This window comes from Lemur catta, chromosome 12 (genome assembly GCF_020740605.2).
Source record: "Lemur catta isolate mLemCat1 chromosome 12, mLemCat1.pri, whole genome shotgun sequence".
Taxonomy (NCBI): Eukaryota; Metazoa; Chordata; class Mammalia; order Primates; family Lemuridae; genus Lemur; species Lemur catta.
The window spans coordinates 30,944,216-30,953,378 of NC_059139.1; the positions used below are offsets into that span (position 1 = coordinate 30,944,216).

General features: G+C 34.4%; 1 long non-coding RNA gene across 1 annotated transcript in view; it reads right to left on the minus strand.

Annotated features, from left to right (window-relative positions):
• Positions 1–9,163, minus strand: part of LOC123648020 — a 128,159-nt gene that overhangs the window by 20,774 nt on the left and 98,222 nt on the right. The gene's annotated exons all lie outside the window — the stretch shown is intronic.

The window sequence follows — 9,163 nt, forward strand, 5'->3', positions numbered from 1 at the left end:
TCCATATGAGGAATTTGTGCCATTTTCTTCAGTAAAAGCTATTTTCCTGCACAAATGGATGCATTTTATCCTGGATTCCATTCATGCTTATTTTTTAAAATGTTTATCTCTTTGTAGAAATGCACTCTAATAAGGATCCAGTCTTCCAAGCTTCAATAGGAGCAAAAGAATTAGGTTTTATGTTAAATTTAAAGGTTTTCCCCGTAAGTATTTTTCCTGATAAAAGGTTACACTATATTAAAAGAAAACTACATACAACTGACAAAATCTTAAAAACTGGAGACCTATGGTGACAGCTTCAATGTTTCTTCTTGTACTCCCAGTGACAAGCAAGCCTGAAGTAGAAGGAAAATAAGTTCTATACCCCAGGCCTTTCCTGTCTGTGCTGTATTCTCCACTCAAAGGGTTCACTCCCAGGTTGTCTCCAGAGACTCCTACCTTCTTAGCCAATAATGCCAATCCTTAGGCTCCTAGGAAAGAAGCAGATGGACAGTTCTATCCTATAAGAATACTTAATGATATTTAAAGTTTTATTTTGTTACACTTCTCCTAAGAGATTATAATTCCATTTTCTACAAACTAAAGTCATCATTTCCAAATGGGGAGGAGATAGCCTTTAGTATTGAGACAGCAGACCCTTGTGTCTCATGACACAGACCCAAACTCATGTTAGACATCAGTGAGTGACCATAAAAGCCCTGTCAACCTAGTACTCAGTGTACACATTGCTATCATCACCTTCTGATAAAATTAAGACTCTGCTGTCATTGTTCTGGCATCTGGAGAATCAACCATGAATCTCCCAGGGAAGTGGCTCTTTGAGCTTCACAAGGAGTAAATCCAGTGGATTGGTCTGGAAGTTGGGGAGAGGAATATCTATGGATGTTGCGGTGCCTTTGCTATTTAGTCAAATTGAATTAAGCATGCACCAAATAGTGTTCTGATCCAACAATCCCTTTTGCTTACACAGCTTCCTTAAACCCAGCCCCATTTTTTGTGAATCTCTGCATTGTGTTATCTGTGACCTGAACACCTGCGGTCAATATTGCCTTCGAATATCCCATTTGGCTGTTCCTTCCATTCATACAAAGATGGTCAGTCTGGACGCCATGGCTTTAATTTTTCCTTCAATTGCTACTCTCACTCTTCTTCTTTGTTGTCACAGGTACACAACACTCTCTTTTCTTGCTCTAGCATCCTGTGGTTTGTGTGTGTATGTCATTGGCCATTGTCATTTGCCTTTTTGTAAATTTGTTGTTGAGCAAGTAAGCCTGTATCTAGTTACCTTACTTATTATATATGGCTCTACCCACTCATCTGACCAGATATGTCTGCATAAGGACAAATATATATATATATATTTAAAGTTTCTCTGTTAACTTTGTGTCCAGAACAGAGCCCACTTTCTGAGACTTTCTTGCTAACTCTGTTTACTGTTGATCAATAGTCACTCCAACAACCTATTATACATTTAACTTTTGGCTTAACAAAATGCTATGCTTGTGGTAAATCCTAGAAATGAAGTTACATTTGTAAAGGTTTAGATGTAAAATAATGCTGTAGATGAACATTTCAGGGGAAACTGCATCTTCCCACTGCTCCTGACACTAAAGGATGTAGCTGTAGCCTGTGCTCCTAGGATCAGATCTTTTCACACATAAAAAAGAGACACATTTTTAGATAAATTGTTAGATAGTACACCAGTTTAACCTGATACAACCCTTCCTAACTAATAATTAAATCTTTATACAAAAAAACTCATGGAGATAAAAATCATTAACAAAAAGTGATTGATTAGTAAATCAGTTTTAATTCTAAAACTTTTTAATTATATTGCCTTACTTTGAATTTTGTTTCTAGCATATAAATTCAATTATAGATAACATCTTTAATTCATTTTAATTATAAAATAAGGTTCACACCTTTTGAATATAAAACTTTTGAATACATTTTTAGCAAATATATTGATTTATATCTGGGGAATATCTGAATAAGAATTGAGATAGGAGAAAAGATAGAAAAAATTATATTTCAGGTATGTGACTGAGAGGGAGACACACATATCTGGTGCACAATTCATTCCATCTTTTGTGAAAGAATATACCTAAGACAAGGAAGTAAAACTCAAGTGTCTCATGGGACCAGGCCTGTGATATAAACGAGTACAATCTGCTGGGTGTTGGCAAGTAGTGGAGATTGCCGAAAACTAGAGAGCACATGGGCTGCTATTCAGATCCACGCATTCGTAGCCATCTTCCAGTATCTCAAAAGAAGCAAGAAGGACATATTATTATGTGTAATCCTTCATTTTTCAAAGTTCAGTTCAAATGTTTTAAAACCTTATGAGCCCCCCCATGTCTGTAGTCTGTGTTGTAACCTGTGGGCTGCCAGTTTACAATCTCAGACACAAGCTTATTAAACTTATTTCTTGTCTACTCAAACTATAATTTTTGTGCGAGAAAAATCTGCCTCCAACAAGGGATTAGTATATGTTAATTTAGGTCTCATCAAGGGTGGTATATAATAGAGACTCAGATTATATTTGTTGAATGAATGCTGAGAATTGCCTATTAAAATATAATCACACTTTCCTCTTCACTCTCTTAGGGTATACCCGGCTAATATCACTGATTATTAAAATGGGGTTGTAGACATACCCATTTGACAAACCATACTGAAACTAGAGTATGTTTGGTTATTAAAGATAAGCAGAAATTAAATTTGCTTAGATAGTACATTTGTGGTTAGAAATTCTTAACTTCATGATATATTTTTATCAAATTTTAATGGTGATTAAATGTTCTAAGATCAACAATTTTTACTTTGTTTACATTTTCCTTCTTATATAAATAAACCAGTTTGTCTGTTTATTTTCTGCCAGGAGTTCTTTTGTTCGACAGAGTTGAATAATGCCTAGGAACCCATGGTACACCACAGGAAATCGAGATATTTTGGAGCAACATCACAAAATCAGCTTTAGGGCCTGTAGTGTTCCCCAAGGCCATTGATCCTTGTGTTCAATAGTTTCCTTGAATGGTTTTCAACTTATTTTGAATGAAATGTTCAAATTTGTATTTCTTATCAAGAGATTATTTAAATATTTGGGTGTAATGTGTTATGAAATTGTTTTTTTGTTGCTATTCATTTTGTATTTTGAAGGGAAAGAATTTATGTAATCATTATCAGTGTTAAATTTGTTGTAAAATTATAAATTGGAAAGAATTGATTAAATGTCAAGTTTTTGGTTTGTATTTGTAATGTATGATTTTAATGTCTGTGTGAATTTGATTGGTTCTCTTTTCAGAAGCCTGCACGCAGAATGGGCTGACACCATTCTCCAGTGATTGACTAGTCCCCACAAACACCTATATATCACCATGTAAAAAGTACAGGCACAAGCAAACCCTGCCAGCAATCTCAAACACATCTTTACAGACATGGTTATAAGCGCCTGTCCCTAAAGTGAAATACCTTGTTGCATCTTCTGTGAAGCTGGATAGAGGCTGAATCTGGACTTCAGGAGCTCATTGGCTGTTGAGTGAGTTCACTGTCACAGAGAGAACACTTGAGAAATAGTTCCCTCTTCCCACATAGCTGGGGTACTTTGGCAGTGTGTGGATTGTGACAACTAAGCTTGGAGGGTGCTATTGCCACTGCACTCATGACTGCTATTCACACATTTGCTATAAAGCCATATTTTATGGTGGAAGCCTTAACCACCACCTGAAACTACTTCTACAGGCTATTCCATCAGCCAGTTGTATTGCATATTTGTTCATATGATGAGATTTTGATCAGTATGTACAAGTTGTAGTAAAACAACTTTAGCTCTTTAAAGGTGTCCATGAAATGAGAATTACACTGCCTATTTGACTGACTTGGTTGTGAATAGGAAATGTGATGCTCTGTGTAGAATACCAACAAAATGTCTAGAAAATCTAGGGGATCAATAAATGCTTATTTCTCTACCTCACCTCCACTATAGCCCCTTCCTTCCACCTTTCTATTCTAATGTGCCTCTTATTTGGGCCATTTATGGTCAGTATTTATAAGATATATTACTTGGTGAATTTCAAATTTCTTAAGTTATTTTCTAACTTCAATTGCCTGAAGTGTGTCATCTTAAGAAAGGTTATAAAGATGTTTTTATTTTATATAAATAAATATATTTTTATGTAAGTCCTATATCCCAAATACCCCTGGGGATTGAAACCATCCAGATCATACATAGTTCTCTAAATATCACATAAACTTTGACAACTTGTGGTCTGATCATTCTGTTTATGTTGCTTGGTAGCTATTAATTGCTCTATTGGTTTGGTATCCAAAGCATTTGAAAATATCCTATACTGAATATTTATAGTACATTCAAGTCACTTGTATTCTCTGATAAATAATGACATTTTTCAGAACAGAATCATGTACTTTCGACTTTGTATCTCTGTTGCTTAACATAGAGCCTGCCCTTTATTAGGAATGCAATAAACAATTGTTGACTAAATGAACAAATTAGAACATTAACTGTTAACCAAATATAGAAATAAGTGAAAGCTGTGAAGCTGTACTCCAACAAAATAGGCTTAAGCCTTTGATTAATGTCCTGACGAATGAAGGATGGAATTTAAATGCTCAACACACACCAAGGGTGTGTACCCAGGATGTTGTGCAATTTCCAAGGTACTAAATTCAACTTCTTTGTTTTACTCCCAATCAAGAAACATACCACATTGCAGGTGAGTGAGAGTTATGATATTTAGAAATTACCATGATTTCATTTTTAAAAATAAGGAAATCATTTACAAAATTTTCTGTGATTCTTTCAGAGGCATGGTTCTAAAAGGAAATGATTATAAATTTTCTCTGCAATGGTTAAATGTACTAATTTTTAATTAAAAATATCATTTTTGTTTAAATGCAAGTCAGAGTGAGATTATATTTCATAAAAGTGATTAGGCCCTTGAATTTGCCAGTAATGTTATATTTCATTCTTGGAAATTCACCATGAATATTACCGTATCTGAGAAATCCTGCAATAGAGATATAGCTTAGTGGATGTCTAACAAGCCTGTTTATTAGCTATGCACAAATTATATTCATCTCTTACCTAACCTAGTTCTGAAGTTTAACTTAGCTTTATTTTCAGTTAAATCTTTAATTTTCTAATATTGATCTGGAATACAATTACTAGAAGATTCTCTACTGAGAATATAAGAGTGGCCCAGCTTTCACCCAGAGGAGAAAGTGAATGAGGGAGCAGTTACCTATTCCATATTAGGATTTTAGTGGCCAGGTATATATTTCCAGAATATATTTTATCTGTATTTCTTTCCTGTCCTAGAAAGAGAGAATTAAGCAGAATATATGATTTAATATAATATTAAATATTATTAAATAATTATCATCTATTCTATGCTACTAAGTTTAATTCTTTTCTATGGTATTAGTCAGGATAAGTTAAGTTATATTAAGCTATCAAAGAGATGAAAAGTCTTGGTGGCCTAAAACAATAAAATCCATTCCTTGACCACATTACATATTTATTATGGTAAACTAGGGACTTACTTCCATTTGACTTCACTAAATGACCAAGGCTAACAGAGAAGACACGATGTGGAAACTATGACGTTGGCAATTCCAAGTTTCTGCCCAGAAGTGATCAATGTCGCTTCCATACACACTTCTTGGCTAAAATAAGTTGCATCCATATATGACATCAAGGCATCAGGAAAACACATGTCCCTTTTTTCACTCAGAAATTAAGAAGAGCTTAATATTACTGAATAGTAGTAATGCCGTTATATTAGTCCGTATTTATGAGACTACACACCAAATTCAAAATAATTACTTAAAATAAAATAATGGATCTATTTAAAAACAAAAACAAACAAAAAGGTGAGAAGACTGAAGATTGCAGCTAGCCTATGACACTATTGTTAGGAAAAATGGCATTAAAATCCCAAAATGACTGCAGTAATCACTCTATTACACATCACCAGAATATTTTGCAACAAAAATATAATGTCATAGTATCGCAAATATTCCTGTAAACTTTCTCTCCATGAGAAGTCATTCTGGTTGCTTTTGTCTTTCCTCATAAAATCTATTTTTCAAACTTCCCACTGAGAAACACTTTTGCTATTTTTCACAGGCCTTTACAAAATCTTCAACTCTTTTCTTAATGGGTGGGATAGATATGGTGGCGAGTCAAATATAGTGCACAAAATCATTTACATTTTCTGCCTTAGAAATATTGCAAGGGTGATGACATTTTACAGGTTCTCATTACTCTCTTAATAGCGTTATAAAGAGACATTTGGCAAAGAGAAGTTTCAAATATACAATACATAAGCAATTTGAGAAGGATGGTGGAGATATTATATTACTAATACAGCTACAACTATATAACTAATGACAAGAAAAAAATAACATAAGAGTCAAAGAATGTCTAATTTAGTTTGATAAAGCAAGGTGGAGCCACTGAAATTTAGCCCTCTGAGATCATGAAAAACATTCTAATGTAGAAAGAGCTTTACTCTTTTGTTGATTTTTTTGAACTTTTAGAGATAGAATTCTTGGTGTTAATTTAGGCAAGTGGCACATCCCAAACCTGAACTAGCACCTTGCTTTGACACATATTCTGGGAGAAGATTGCCACCTACTGGATCGCCAACACCACTCCTTCAGGTTTTATGTTTCTATGTAAATATAGTCCCTTTAAAAATAAAACCCTAGTTTGTCTACCAAATCTTCCCATGTTATTTCAACAGAAACTCCTAGATGTGAAATTATTTTAGTCATCCTCCAGAGAGCAACCTAAAGGTAGCCGGCTCCAACACCTGGCTGCCACTCCCCCTTGTTCTAGGGGTCACTCCTACAGCTCTTTGGGGTCCAAGAGAGGAGGTTCTGGCTTTCTTAATTGTCAAGTAAGCATCAGTTGATATCCTGCCTCAATCAAACCCAACTATTACATTTTATTTGTAATAGATAATTATTCTACAGGAAAAAGCTTGATTTAAAAAATAATTATCAATTGCTTGAAATGGTTCTACTGGCTAAAAAACGTTTGTCTTTGAAATATATTATTAACCATGTATTGCACATAGGTTTGGATAAGGAGAATGATAATCCAATTTGAAATGTATTCAGATGAACAGAAAAACTGTTGATGATTTCTCTGAACAAATGGCATACAGTCAAAATTAATACTTCTCCATTCAGTTCTCACAGTATGACCTTTTGTAACATAAGCACAAGATGAGATTTCAACCCTATCTTTTGAGTGTTGAAAGAAGTGTAGATTTGAAACTACTACAACTCTTTGCCAATTCTAAAGGTAAAAATGTTTTAAATAGTAGTCAATTAATATAACTGATGGTGTTTCAGTAGAGGAGTATAAGGAAAGACAAAGAGAGGATTTAAACACACAGAGCCACGGGATAGGAAGAGTGCCAACTGGAGGAGTAGATCTACAGTAAGAGAGGCAACTGAGAAGAGAAAACGGAATAGGAATAAGGGGTTAAGGATAATTATTAGAAATATAAGTCAAAAGTGGAGATGGCACCTATGTAGGAGGCAATGTGATGTAGAAAGAACAAAAGAGCAAAATCAAAACTTTGAAATTACATATACCTGGGGGCATCATCCACCAGGCATATGTCAGAGTGTGACTTAGGCAATCTCTTTAACTTTGCCAAGGACCGGTTTCACCTAACTGCTACAAACTAAGAAGAACAGTTTCTCCAAATTTTTGTTTTTATTAAATCAGTGTATATAAGATGCTTAAGGTCCTGAAACAGAACGTAAACATTTTTTCCATTTCAGTGAAGAGAAAGGTAATGAAGATTCAAACAAACAAACAAAAAACAACAAAAAACAAAACAAAAAAAACAAAAAACAAAACAAAACAAACAAACAAAAAACAGAGTAAAGGGCGATAAAAAAGAACTTAGGAAAAGAGAGCTGAAAGAAAAAGAATTAAAATGGCCATATCAATAGTAAAAAGAAGAACTTGATGAAAAAATTGATGTGGTAATAAAAATAGTACTCATTCAATATTCTGCCCACAATATCAAAAGAAAGTAAGATATGCAGGCAAAAAACACTTGTGGTGGCCAAGCCACACCAAATAACCAATTTAGCTCTTCCCATGACTTTCTACCTATATGAAAGTAATTTCCAATTTTCACCTGTAAATTTTTAGCTCCACTCTCTTTGAGCTACATTTTCACTTTTCAACAACTTTCTGTACACTTGTTTGAATACTTCACCTATATCTTTAAGTCAGAATGTTCATGCTGGAATTTCATTAACTTCATTATGAAATTTGATCCTCTCCCTCAATTTCTTTTTTCTTTTTGTAGAGATAGGGTCTCACTGTGTTGTCCAGGCTGGTTTCCAATGCTTGGCCTCAAACAATCCTCCCTCCTTGGCCTCCCAAGTAGCTGGGATTGCAGGCGCCAGCCACTGCACCTGGCATCTTGATTTTTCCTTAATTATTAGCAACATTTTTCTCCCAGGACAGAGGGCACTTAACTCATACTTGTAATTTTCCTCTTTTTCTGTCATCAGCCTTCCAATGTGGTATAATATCTGTGGTGGCAACAACGATGAAAACTAGAATGGATATAGTATTATAGAATTTACATAATTCTTTCCCATATATAACATTATTTAATCTCTTTCTAAAAATTCTTCTGCTGAATCCATCTCCTCTATATCTATTCAAAAGGAAATTATTTTTTTCTTAAAATGTATGCTCCTTAACATAATATTCGAGACATTCTGTGATCTTATGCAACTTGGTTTTTAGACTAATTTTCTTTATATTTCCCTAATATCTTCTTCCTGACTGCTTTTCCTCCAAGATAACTTTGTTAATGTCTTTCTGCCTGCACAGTGAAAGTCTATTCATACTTCAAGACTCGGATCTGATGCTAGTTTCTCTAAGATCCCCTACCCAACAGAGGCCAGCCAGCCCAGAAGGTGCCAGGTGGGAATTTCTAAGAGTACCAGAACATCACTATAATAAATTAAAACTGTTTCTGACCAAACGGATACATACACACATATGTGCATTCTCACTTACTCATAGGGCTCAAATTTAGTGTTTTTGAGAAATCATTGAATTGCTAATTTGAGACCAATAATACATAGTGTAGCTTTA